Below are 15,102 nucleotides of genomic sequence, written 5' to 3'. Positions count from 1 at the left end.
CAAGATTGAAGCAAGACATTGTAATTGATGCATACTCTCATTTGAATTAATTCAAAGAAGTGGAGTGGTTTTTCCCAGTTGGGTTCCCCTATAAAATCATTGTGATCCTTATGTTTTGATGGTTGCATGTTATTGCAAGTGTTTCTATCGTGTGTTTTCCTATCTGTAGAATAGTAAGAAATTTTTGTCTTTTGATTTCAGTTCAATTTCATTAGCAATAGAAAATTTATTGCAATTTTTATAGATTATGTATATTATATATAAAATTATTGGAAAAAAATAATATGCTCAACTCGAGTTGACTCATGTTTTTTTAAATTTGAAATAAAAAAATTTTCTAAATAAAAAAAATATGTCCACTATAATAAAAAAAATAACAATGAATATACATATATGATTAATTTTAGTTAAAAATATTATAAAACATTATTCATTTTATTATCAATGTACTCTCTTTGATTAATGTTAATAAGAAGACATGGTAAAAATATTTCTTTCTCACTCTCATCCATAAATAAAACATTTCTATGTCCACGGAAACTTAATTCTCTCCATTGAAATTAAGTATAACATCCATCACCTATTCACCAATATAATTTTTTTATTAAAAATTATCTTCGGAATATTGTTGTTATTGTTGTTCCTTTCTGCCTTTTCTTAATACCTTAATTCAGGTTGCATTAAGATTAAATCTGAAGTTGGTAAATGGTCTGCAAATAATGTCTGACTCTCTATTTCGCTTGGTCTACCAACATTTAACATCATCGAATAAATGTATCTTTGATTATTGCTTAGTACATGCACTTTTTAATTTTTATTTATTGTATGGCATTAGTTTCCCTTAGTTTGATATATGAATGGTCTCATTGTAATGCCATCGTGTTAGATGGAGTCTTGGTCATATGTTTCCAATGGTTCAACGTATTACATCACTCCTTCCAACTATTTTTAGGATAATCTATGGGAAGATGTTAACCTAGTCGGCTCCCATACTCTTCGGCAGACTCTTTCACCAGGTCTGGATTACCTAAGTTCCACAATCGTTAACCTCCCTTGAGTCAACAAAACCTCTGAGCTGTGACAACCGAATTATATGTAGGTAAAGGTACTTACTGAGGAAACTCTCATTTAAATTTTCAGTCGTTGATGAGTTTTATTTGTTTGACAAGCATTTTTTATATTTATGTGACTTTTTTGAATGTTGTATCATTTCGTCTCAGTGATAATTTCTTGTTTGCTATTATTGAGGATGGTCATCCTCCAACATGGCTCAAGGGTTTTCCAAAGACCACTTTTGATGGCGCTTCCAGAGTTCTTTCTCGTTTTATTATGCAGAAAATGTATCCTTCTTACCCAGTTGTACCCGTGTATGAAAGATTAGGTATTTTAGCTTAAGTTTTTAAATTATCAGGTTAATCTTTTGCTTACTAGGCAATGTTTACTCCTTCTTTCTCCTAGTTCCACCTTCAACTTACATGTATGAGATACAAGTATATACGATGGGCATTTCTTCCTTATTTAAGTATTTAAATCGTTAATACCCTCACTAATTTCCTGATCTTCCTTCTTTGTGTTTTGCAGGTGGGTTTTCCCTCTCCTAGAGCCGCTGACTCATTTGGATTAAAGATTCAAGTTTTTGATCAACTTAACCCATGTTCTCTTATTAACTTTCTTTTTGGCATTCCAGGTCGATCTTTGGGGAGACCACAACTCAATATTAGCTTAATGTAATGTTTAACATTTTCACTAAGACAAATTACATAAAAATAAAAAATAAATAAAAAAATTAATGTAATGTAATGTAAACGTTTCAACTTCATCAAAATAAAACGAGTATAGATCCATCTTAATTCTGGATCTCCCAAGCGTCTAAGAGATCAAATTTTTTTGCATCCTAAGATATTTGCATTTCAAGAGATTTAATTTAGACTAATATAATAAATATATAAATAATGTTATGAATATTATTAAATATTTTAAAATATAAATAATGTAATAAATATATTATAAATAATGTAATAAATATATTATAAATATTTATGATGATTTTTTTTTGAAATGAGATAAATGTAAGTTATATATTATAAAAAATAATGTTATTTTTTTAATTTACTTATTCTTTTCTTCAAAGTCTCTTGCATTTTGTTTATTTTTACTTTTTACTCTAAAACTTATAAGATTTTATTTTAATTTTTGTCATATTTATTTTTCCCCTTAAAAGTATTAAGATTAAATTTGATTTTGTAGTATAAAATTGTTTTTTCAATTATTTTTTAATAACATAATTGCACAAAGAGGCTCATTCTAAGACTCAATATGAGAAGTGTGATTCCTTTTGTACCCAACTCCTAATTTCCCTAAGTCCTTTTAAACAAAATTATCTTCTTTAAATAAAAAACAATTAAGGCTAAAATAAAAACAAAGAAAAATATACATGTTTGGTTATTTTTAATTAAAATCACTATAAAACATCATTAATCACACTTGTTTTTGATATTAAAACTCAATATCAAAAAATATGTAGTAAAGATATTTCACTTTCATTCTCAACTGATATAATTTTATATCAACTTTAAAGGGAGATAAAGTAATTAAAATTTCACACACACATATACATTTTTGAGTGTGTGAAGAATGTATAATTCATTTCTATATAGGACTTAAGTAAATGATTTGAATGTCTATATTAACTAATTTATTCCAGCATCAATTTTATATAAAGAGAAGGTTCAAAAAATAAAATAAAATAAAATTTCAAAACCTGATTTAAAAAAATAATATATTTCAATAAGAGAGAAAGTTTCAAAAATTCAAAGAGAAGAAATAATTAAAAGAAAAAAAATAAATTACTTTAATAAGAGAAAGATGTTTAGTTCATTTAACTTTTAATATAAAATTAAGATATGACATAATAATAATAATAATAATACTAACGATCATATGTAAAATGTTTCAATACCTAAAATTAAATAATATTAACATGCATTTAAAAATATATTAACCAACATAAATCTATCTTAACTCTATATCTACCAAGTGTTAGGGAAGCAAATTTCTCTAGATTCAAACATTCTTTTAAATGAAAAAGTTAATGAAATTTTTTCACATAGAAATATTTGATTTCTTAACTCTTGATAGATTCGAAGATATATATATATATATATATATATATATATAAAACTCTGTATATAATATTATTTTTGTTACACGTTTATTTATCTTTTTATCCATTTATAAAAAAAATGATATTATTATTTAAATTAGTACATGTTAAATCCATATTAAAAAATGCATGAATTACAAATATCCCTTGAAAAACCTATTAATGGAATAATATTAAACTTTTCTAATTAATAAAATGATATATATATTATTAAGTAGAAGAGTTTAATATTATTCCATTAATAGGTTTTTCAAGGGATATTTGTAATTCATGCATTTTTTAATATGGATATTTTGGCACATTTTTGGAAGCAGATCACAGTCTATTAACAAATTCGCCCCTCCAACAAGCGGATCTGCACCTGTATGGGTTGGATCTGGTGATAGGCATACATCCAGACATTTTTCCTAGAAGGGTTTCAAGATCTGGTGATGAGGAAACTCCACCGCTCTCCTCACAGGCTGAAGACAAGAAGGGGGTAGGGCATCCATATAAATCTAAGAGGTCTGGTCATGACGACCCAGCAAGGTTGCTTCAAGTAAAGGAGATGGAATCACATTGCCCAGATCTATTAGATCCAGCACCCCATTTAGCAGATCAAGCACTGTCAAGGCCAGATCTACCCACCACAGACCTGGATCTGATACAAATCTTCATTAAAAATTTGCAAGGAAGGATTGTCTGCATGTGAATCTGGAAGGGGAGGACGATAAAGGAACTAAAGTATGAAATCCAAGCTCATACAGGTATCGTTGCAAGTATTCAAAGTTTTCTATATGCAGGGAAAATTATGCAGGATAATTACACTATACAGGACTATGGAATTGTCACAGATTCAACCATCACTCTAAATTTGAGATTGAGAGGAGGATGTTTTGGATCTAGCTCAAAGGGCAAGGTTTCTTTTAAATATGCTATCAAAGGGAAGGGAGAAGCCAGCACCAAACCAACACCACCACCAGATCTACCTGGACCTTACATAGTGGAGAAAAAATCACAGATCCTAGCCTTGACAGTCTCTCTGCCTGAGGTAAATGAGCTTTGTGCAGATTTCTATACTAAGGCTGTCATATGCAGATTCAATGGTTTTTGGCCCAAATGAGATGCATTACATCAATGGATCTATACCACATGGACTACAAATTGTGATATCCATTTATGCTCTAAGGGGTTTTTTATTGTCAAATTTGACATAGTCAAAGACAAGGAATATGCACTCAATAAGGGACCATGGCTTTGGGGTAACACATGACTTTTCATGATCCCTTGGTTCCCAGGATTTGATGCCAATACTATGGTGGTATCTAAAATACCTGTTTGGGTCAGGTTACACAATCTCCCACTACATTTATGGCATCCCAAAGTATTAGAAGGAATGGGGAATGCACTAGGAAAATTTCTCAAGACAGATGCAGAAAGAGTCTCAAGAGGCATATTCACTTTCGCTAGAATATGTGTTGAGGTAGATCTTAGTCAAGGATTACCTGACATCATTATTATGATCCATAAAAATACACAGTGGAATCAACCACTAGATTATGAAAATACGACATTCTGGTGCTATGGCTGCCAACAAACAGGTCACCTTCTCAGCACCTGCCCACATGCTAAAAAAGACACCAAAAGAAACAAGAAACCATCACAAAAACCAAAAGGTTGGCAACACACAGAGCATCCAGATGAAACAACAGAAGAAGAGGAGACAACAAAGAACATTGCAGACAATATGGAGCAGACTGTACAGATTAATCCATAGAAGGATAACACAGAGCACAACTCAACATTAATACAATGATCCAACAATCCTCCGCAGCAGTACGAGCAACACACAACAGAAGCTAGTGGCAACAAATGATTACATGGTTCAGAAGGATCTGACTCTGACAAAGAAGGACAAGCTAATACCAATGAGAATCAAATGTCTATTGTAACATCCACTCCCAACATAGGTGGTTGGCGAAAAGTGGAAAAAAAGAAAGGTAGGAAAGAATAGATTAGTCTTTTATGGATTCTGAGAAATCAGAACCTGCTATTATTGCATATGCTCTTTAGCATCTACAACATGTAATTTTGATAATTTTTAATGAATAAAATTATGATTTTTCCACAGGAGTATATATATATATATATAGATAGATAGATATAAATAACATTGAAATATTTTATTTATGATTCATATTCTACACATTAGAATATTAATGCATACTCAATCATGTTTAAAAATAGAAAACATTGAAATCTTTTATTTATGATTCACATTCTACACATTAGAATATTAATACATGCTCAATCATGTTTGAAAATAGAAAACACATAAAAATAGAAAACATATATCCTGTAGTCTCTCTCTATATATGTATATAATTTTTTTTATTAGTTTTAAAATGTTACATGTAAAATTAAGGTGGCAATCGACATATTTTATTTATGGTGGATATTGATTTTTTGTTACATGACAACGTCTCCATGTCCATCATACTAAGTTGTAGAGTGCCTCTACAAGCAATATGAAGAATTTTTTTTTAATATAAACAATGTGATCCATAATTAAAATATTTCAATAGTCAAGTGATAAAATATTTCAATGCCAACTATGTATATATTATATATAATTGAAAAAAATTATGTATATTATTTTTTTTCCACTGGAAAAATCGTAATCTTTCATTATAGGGTGAAAAATTACATATAGTATATGCTGTTCAGCATATGCGGATTGTATCCATGTCTATAATATCTACAAACCATTCCTGTACAAGTCTATGTCAAAAAAACAAAAAATCATCACGCAGGATGATGTTGTATCAAGAATAAAAAAATCATCACGCATGATGATGTTGTATTGGTATTCTATATAAAAACATAATTGCACCTCGCAGGATGTTGTTCATAAATAAAACTAGTTTATCTACATCATCATATATACTCGATAGTTCTTCAAAAAAATTAGTGATCATCCACTTGATGGTATATTTGGTCTATATAAGGCCTGTGGTAGTACTGGTACTGAGAGATGCCCCTCTGTTCATGGATTATCCACTGTCCTCCTGGCAGGTGCGTGGCTTCCTTGGATAATCTATCGGCACTGTGATTATGCTCCCTGTAGATATGACGAACAATGATATTATTAAACTGTGATTTGAGATGCATAACTTTGTCTAGAATATTTAAGAGTGTGTGTGCGTGACATCTAGATTTCAGATTGATCCAATTTATGATAATATTTGAGTCCCCATATATTTGTAAGTCTCTGCATTCGTGATTTAAAGCAAAATGCATAAGATGGCAAAGAGTTATGAGTTTTGCAAAGTTATTTGTTCCTATGCCTAAGCCCATCTTGACTTTGTAATGATGCTGATTTGATAGATATAGTGTAAAGCCCCCCCCGCCACATCCATGTTGTTGAGAAGCTCCATCGAAAAATGCCCATGGTGTGGAGTGATCTATGGGGTCGGGGGCATATGGTTTGCGAGAGCGAGGTGGAGTATATTCAGGCAATTCGTGATATGTTGCAACGATTTTGGCAATAACAGATTGCCATCGAATCGAGCCATTTTCGAAGATCATTTTGTTCCTAGCCAGCCAAATTTCCCAGCAAATGATGAGAGGAAGACATGTGCGGTTTGTTCCAGAGTGTGCTTGATTCTAGGCATCCCAAGCTACTGTGATGTTTTCACCCTCCCATGCTCTCGTGAACTTAATTTCCTCAGGCACATCCTTCCATATCTATTTTATGGTTTCACAAGTAAGAAAAAGATGAGTGGTTGATTCAGATTGCTGTTTGCAGAGTATGCACCAGGTGGGACCATGCACAAATATGTGCATAAGTGATTCCCTAGTAGGGACCTTATTTCGGAGAATGCACCAGAAAAAGAGTTTTTTCTGGGTGGAGTCTTTAATTGCCAGATGAGCTTCCACCAGCTCTGAGTTATTTCTGGTTGTTTGTTATTAATCAGACACAGGTATCCTTCCTTGGGGGAGTAGTATCTAGATTCAGCCTTGTTCCACATGAGTTTGTCTGGGCCTTCCTTGATGTGAATATGGGATTCACTTAGAGCACTCATGTAATCCTCCCAATTTTGGTGCCAAACAGGAGGCAAATTTAATTGCACTGCCGATTTCCATGCTTGTGTGAAAATGTATGAATGCTCCTGGTCCGCAATGTGAGCTATTACTCTAATGTTTTGTTGATTGAGTAATCGAATAAGCTCACGAGGGAGATAACATCTCCCTCCTCTTCTTGTCCATGGATCCATTCCGATGCGAGCCTTGGTTCCATCATTGATTCTCCATGTAAGATGACCGCGAATGATGGGGAGCGAGTACAATAGGGCTTTCCACACTGATGAAATGCCTGTTCTGTTCTAGCCAGGCAGTCGGATCCAATCCATGACTTGTAAGGGCCATATGTATTTATGGTATGAGATAGATGTCCAGAGGTTTTTCTTGGTAAGCAATGTCCTTCCCGTTTTTGCAGCCAGGGCATGTGCAAAGTATGATAGATCTTTTAGGCCCCAGCCTACCCACTTCTTAAGCATGGCAATATTATCCCATCTAATCCATGCAAAGACTCGCTTATCCTGTCCTCCATTCCAGAGGTATCTGCAACATATTTGCTTGATATGGGAAAGTATTCCTCTAGGTATCCATGCTAAAGCCATCCAGAATATAGGTGTGGCCTCCAGGACTGATTTGATGAGCACCAACCTTCCTGCTCTGGATAGAAAGTGATAACTCTAGTGAGATCCTTTTCTCAAATTTGGAGATCAGCCAAGTCCAGTCCGCTATCTTGTGTCCCATGGGCTTGATCCAGTAACCCAAATATTTGAAACCCTAATCCAGAGGTCGAGGGTTATAAGGGAAACGATGCAAGGCTAGATTGGATTCTTGAGCAGAAGTGAAAGCCTGGGAAATAGTTGATTTTGAGTGGTTTTCCGACATACCAGTGACTCTGTAGAAAGAGGCAAGGATCTTATCAAGAGTGATTGAATCCCGTATACTTCTGTTCAAGAAAATGATGACATCATCTACAAACATGAGATGTGTCAGGTAACAATGATCAGTAATCTTCAAGCCTAATAATCCGCCATTCCGCTTTTCATGATAGATGAGTTTGCTCACATACTCCATAACAAGCAGAAAGAGGAGTGGTGAGAGCAGGCATCCTTGCCTGAGACCCCTTTCAGCATGGAAAAAAGGAGAGGCAGATCCATTAATGAGCAGACTATAGGAGGGGGTTGATATGCAAGTCATTATCCAATTGGTAAATGAGAGGAGGAAGCCTAGGTGAATAAGAAGCATTTTGATATAAGTCCAGTCCACCTAATCAAAGGCCTTGGCCAGGTCAATTTTGAGAATGATACCTTTTAGTCTGTGGGCTCAGATGGAATGAATGGCTTCTTGAGCAGTGCCAATAGCTTCATGAATCTGGCAGTCTTCTAGAAAAGCAAATTGTTCTGGGAGGATATGCTGAGAAAGGATAGGTCTGATACAATTAGCAATGATTTTGGAGATAATCTTATAGAGGCAATTGCAAAGGGAAATGGGTTGGAAATCATCAAAGGAGGCAGGGGAATCAATTTTAGGGATGAGGGATATGAAGGTGGAGTTGATAGCATTGAACAACCTACCAGATGATCGGAATCCCTCCACAACCTGAAGAAGATCCAGAGCCAATAGATCATAAAAAGCCAAATAGAATTCTATAGACCACCCATCGAGTCTCGGGATTTTATCCTTTTTTAACCACTTTAATACCCCCTCAAGTTCCTCCAGAGTGACAAGTGAAGTCAATTCATTTGCTTCTTCCTCACCTACAAAGCAAGGGAAGAGTCCAGCCACATGAATGTGTTGTGGCTAGAAACAACCCCCTCCCTTTTTTCATTTAAGTGTTATCCCAAATACTAAATGAATGGGGACCCTTAGTTAAAATTCAGGAAAAGCAGGAATTTCCTTTCTTCAGAATAAGGTTACCATCATAAACTTAGGAAGACCTTTTGAATACTTTAAAACCTAAGTCTATGATGAGGGAAAAATCTTTAAAACCGCGTTGCAAAAAAGATAGGAAGTTGCCTCCATTTCGCTATAATATCGGTAGGCGCAAGATTCTCGTGCTAAGCAATATATCGCATCGCAATAAGGTAATGCCAATGAGAAAAACTTCAAGATTCATCGATCTGCGATAACACCGATCGCAAGATCGCATATCGCAGAAAATGAGCTGACAAGATTTGGCAAGAATAAAACTTCTGCGATCTGCGATGTTGCGATATCGCGATAAAATGATGGTTGCGATATTAAGCCAGACCAATGCTACGATGTTATATTCGTGTGTTTGCGCGATCTGCGATGGTGCGATTTGCGATGGCGCGATCTGCGATGTTACGTAAGAAAATCATAAAATCACTTCATCACGAATCCTTCGGGCACGCTATTCAAGAAAAACCACTTACCATAATCTGACTCAAGATCATGCGCTTTTAATGATAGTAAAGGAATTAGTTGTCAGCTATTAAATGAAATGAAGACGCGTGCTTCTATAAAGAATTACTTCACGTAAGGTGGCATATTTGATATATCTGTTGCATTTAAAACTCTCCCATCACCTTTCTTGATCAGTCATTTCCATTTCGCTTGTGAGCTGCAGGAACGAAGAATGAAGGACGATTCAAAGCCAAACGCAGGAAGAAATGGGAAAGAAAAATAAAGCTCAGGGCTCTGAGGCGAAGGAGAAGGCGAAGGAAATGGCGCCTTTGTATACAAACACAGCATGCAACAGAGACGCAGGGATATCGACGTGGGAAAGCATGTACAGACTACTTGAAGAAGAGAATCCCAGAATAATGAAGGCTACTGCTGTCGCGGGCTCACAGCGCTCTTCCGAAGCGTCCTTAGAAGAGCTAGCATGCTCATTTCTTCATCGAATAGCAGCAAGGCGCAAAATTCTACCATATACAGATATGATCAAGTGGATACTTGATAATGCAGAGATGAACAACAGACAATTCAAGATTCAAGGACATGGGCTCATCGGATCATTTGCTGCACAAGACTTAAAGCTTATGTATCATCTTCCTGAACTGCAGGCGATTTACAATGCACAATTCGTTAAGAAATTTGTGGTGGAGAACCTAAACTTATTAGAGACCACCAAAGATTGGTCAAGAAAAGAGGAACCACTCAAGAAAGACAAAAACGGTATGTACAGCACTGGTTCCCTCACCTCTCTGTATTGTTTTGCTGCGGCCATGCTTTGTAGATTATTTGGGATGCCAGATATCAATAAGTTTTCGTCTGAATGGTTACCATTAATAGACGCTGCCACAATTGCCGATATTATGGATTGGGCCAAGATATTTTCTGATAATCTATACACGGCTATTATCAATTACCGGTCTAAGAGATCCTTCTCTCAAAGGATCTATCCTCCTTTTTATCTATCTGCATATGTTATCGATTCTATTTGTTATGTGTCTAAATTTCCCATTATGGGTTGGAAATGGACTACCCAGGACCCATTACTTATCCATGTTTATCATAAGATATTATGGGATTCTCAGTTCATCCCACATTTCTACCAGATTTGTCACGGGCTTATCTTACCCTTGTATAGAATGATGTATGATGAAGAACCCCCGAGGTGCTCACCCGAGGCACAGATAGATATCATCCCCATCGCAAGATGGTTCGGGGAAGAATGGTTCATCTATATTAGAGTATTTGGAAGCACCGTCCCTCCTCATGTCCTACCTTTGTATATTCCTGACAAACTATTGGCTCAAGAAATTGCATATCAAACCTGTTCAGAAGGCGGCCTAACTAAAGACCTAAAAGACAAAAAGAAGGCCATATGGCCTCAGTTTCTTGTAGCTTGTGGGGCCTTTGCATTGTTCGATGTAGGTCACACATTCACTGAAGTAGAGAACGTGACGTGTCTGCAATTATTTAAATTCCCGGCAAGGCCATTTGACCCAAATGAAGTTGCCCAAGAGTTCACAACGAACGTCAAAATAAAAGTATTCGTTGGAAAGAAAGATTTATTTGATGATTTATTTCAGAATAAAAGCTCACTCCAGGAAATTTCGCGGGAAGCTCAGTCGAAATTGTCTCCAGATGACCTCCAAAGATTCATGTTATACAGGGAAAGGAGACTAGCCAGTGTTCCTCTAGAAAAGCTGCGACTACCTGACAGAGAACCAACTCCAAGCGTTAGCCTCAGTGGGAACTCAAGCACTTCCAGATCTAAATCTAACACTGCGCAAGGAGTACCTGAACATTCTAAAGGGTCTGGAAGCGACCAAGGAAATAACGAAGAAATAGCTAAGGACACGGCTCAGTCAAGTGCAATGTCTCAACAACAGGTTATTGCCTCCCCGCCAAGAGATGTCCCCCCTCTCGTCACTAAAGCACCACCCGTCACGACAGAATTAGACAAAGAATGGGAAACCTTCAACGAGCTGATCAATCTTGAAGGGCAATCCCCAAGAACGCCTGTGAGCAATACACAGGTAGCACAAGAAGCGGTTTCGACCATAGTCAGCAGTGTCATAGAAACGGAGCACATTCCTATCGCTCCACCTTTTGAGCTTCTACTTAATGTAGAAGAAATTCCCCCACTGGACGTATTCTATAGTCCCCAACATAAAGCAGTTGTAAGAAGACAGAGAAAGAAAAGAAAACTAGAAAATACACTGTCACAAGATGCTAAACAATTGGACGTCTTATGGAAAGACCCCAACAATAACCCAACTGAAAATCTCACTAAATTGTCTCAGATCGCAGGAGCATATGCTTCTGCAACTATTGACAAGGCATCGGAAGTTCAGCAACTGTTGAAAGAACAAGAAGATCAAATACAGCTACTACAACGACAATTGCAACAAGCCAATGCTAATATTGAAGTTCACAAACAGCTCGAGAAGTTGCAGGAAGACTTTCAGCAGATGCAAATAGGCTATCAAAGAAGTCTATACAAGAAAGGAAAACAATTATAAATTTTACAAGAAATGCACAAAGATGAGCCTAAGCTTACAGAATTTATTTCAGAGTCTGTTAGCTTAAATGAACAACTACTGCAACAACAGGAAGAATTGGGACGGAAGATATCACAGTGGAGTCATTATTGCGAGCTGAGTGATAAAATCACCAATCAAGTGGTAGAATTGCGAGCTAACCATGATAAGATTGACAAACGAGTGACAAAGTACTTGGCTTGGTAGGACGAAGACGAGGGAAAAAGAGCAAGTGCACCTAGAATAAACGAGAGTCATAAAGAGCTGCTCTTTAACAGGTCGGACGATCAGATCAGAGAGGCGGAACAAGCAACGGAAACAGTGGCCACGCAAGCAAGTATTCTTATCGACTGTGTAAATGAAAATTTTCACAGAGCAAATTTAATCGAAGAGACCACCCTGGGGTATCTACCAAATAAACTACGACTGGAAGCAGAATGGAAGTAGAAGGCATGAGAAAAGGGAAAAGCGATCCAAGCACTAAACAGGTTAGATTGGGAGTGTTATTGGGCATACTTAGTGAAGCCGCATAGTTAGTAGATGACTGTGAAATGGATCATAAATGCGGCCGAGAAAGTAGTGCCAGCTCTCATAGATTCTGTTTTCTCAGCCCAGCTCAAAGCAGAAGTCAGCCAGCCGACTGTCCTCAAGCCCATGATGAACACTTGCAGCTTTAAAGATCAGATTCATAAATAGCCTTATTTAGAATGTCGTTTTTTTCTTAAAAGGTTAGATTAGAAAAAGGACGGTCATTTGAAAACCGCATCCTAAAATTTTGTAAATAAACTATTATTAGAATTAGGAAGTAGTATTTTAACGATTCTCATGCATTTAGAGAAGGGTCCAGAAATTTGTCAAAAACTTGTCCTCAGAACATGCACTTCTGCACCCTCAGAGGAGGTTTTGATGAATGGATGGATCGAGGTTTATTAATGTTTTCATTTGATATTTGCTACTCATGTTGCACTTCTGTACTCTTAGTAGATGTTAGAGCAAGGAGAGATAGATCATTGTTGCTTGAAGCTTATGAGTAGAACCAGTCATAAATGGTACTTTTATCTCTTGGCCATTTCTGCTTATATTCCTAAAGTGATATACAGTCTATAGTTGTTTATATGTTATTGCATGAATGTGTGAGTTACCATTTGGCACTTTTGTACGGTGGAGCCATTTATTTATGTCTGATATATGAATAACTTATTATGCGATATGCTGTTCACAACTGTTTTGCCTAAATTTTTATACAAAGTGGTTTATCTTAATTGATTTCCATTCTTATGATAGCTGAATGATCTTTATTACCAGTTATTGTCTGAAATCTTTTTAGATCGCATAATAGAAGAAATACACCCCAGGTTAGCATAGATTAGATGTGCTGTTTCTCATTAGATTACAATAGCCTAGAGTTAGTTTAAAATATTGAATTAGATTAGATTTAAGTATTCTTAGATCAACAAACATCCAACTCTGCACACACACACACACCCTTAAATTGGGAAACTGGTCCCATTATCCCCAGTCGGACCCGCTATACCAAACGGATAAGGAGCTACCAACCAAGGTCCGGACCGGGTGGGTATCCCCCTTGTTGTCGACCCGATTTTTGGGGCTTCAACATATTTGGCGCTAGAAGGAGGGCCTGAAGCATATTGTCTGTTGGAATGGTTTGAAATCATAACATTTGAATTAGGATGACTGCTCACAAACTTCCCATTTGGAGTTGCATCCATGTTCGTGCCTATTCCAACACTCCACCTGAAGTGGTAAGACTCTTGTCTCAGGTAAAATTCGATGGTAAGAATAATTCTTCTGCTTTTAAGCATGATCTTCAATTTATTCAAAGAGTTTCAAGTTCGAACGTTCAAAGAATTGATGAAGGCATTTTATGCAGAATTTTTACTCTTACATTCACGGCGGAAGCTAGAAAATGGTGTAGAACCCTCCCAGATGCCTCGATTCACAGCTGGGACCAATTCGTCAAGGCTTTCATTTGTAAATTTGATTGTTATGACTATGACCAGGTATATGATGAAATTGATTATCTACGGAAACAAGATGAATCTGTTAGGGATTTTAACATGCGATTTCATCTTAATTGTCTAAAGTATGATCTTGAAAGTGAACTCATAGATGAAGAATCTTCAGTTTATGCTGAGCACTCCCTGCCTCCTATGTCTGATCCAGCAGAAATTAGTCCAAGCTTTGTCTCATTTTCTTCTTATATGAATGAAAATTCCAATTTGAATATACAAATCAGCCATGATGAAGAAGGTTCCCAAAGCCTAGGAGACATGCATGCTCTAATGCAAGAAGACAAAAGAGAGAATGTTGGAGGAAAGCCTGCCTTGGAACCAGGAGATGACTTTGATACAAGGTCAGATAATATCGTTGCAAGTCAACAAATGCAGATGCCAAGGTTAGAACAACAAACTAATTCTCTTTCGAAAAGTATCAGTACACAAATGTATGATCTAAAGCCCGATGTCTATGATGAATCTGATGAACAAAGATTTTTCCACGATGATATTTTCAAATGCATTGTTCCAGAATCACATTTTTCTCTTTATCCTGATGTTTTTAGTGATGATAATTTTTCCCTTCTCAATATTAAAGATATCTCAAAAAGTACAGAGGGTTATTCAAATGAGTCATCATTAGGTTTTCAAGATAAAAAGACAGCTATAGAACATCCTTTGATCATTTTCAAACAAGAACCACTTGACCTTCCTTGTCTGAAAATATTCGATGAAAAAGAGAAATCTAGGGAAACCTGTAAAATCATTTATGATAGCTACTTTGATGACGATCATGTTGTTGATTTATCTCAAGTAACTCAACAAAGCTCAGATAATGAGAGATATTCTAATTCAAGAATCATATTAGTCAATCCTCATTCCAGAGTGACAGATCATTTACATGATTTTACTA

Source organism: Pinus tabuliformis, chromosome 3_2, assembly GCF_031772625.1.
Source record: "Pinus tabuliformis cultivar Carrire ecotype Pingquan chromosome 3_2, CPIR1, whole genome shotgun sequence".
NCBI classification, from domain to species: domain Eukaryota; kingdom Viridiplantae; phylum Streptophyta; class Pinopsida; order Pinales; family Pinaceae; genus Pinus; species Pinus tabuliformis.
Note: the sequence above shows the minus strand (reverse complement) of the source record.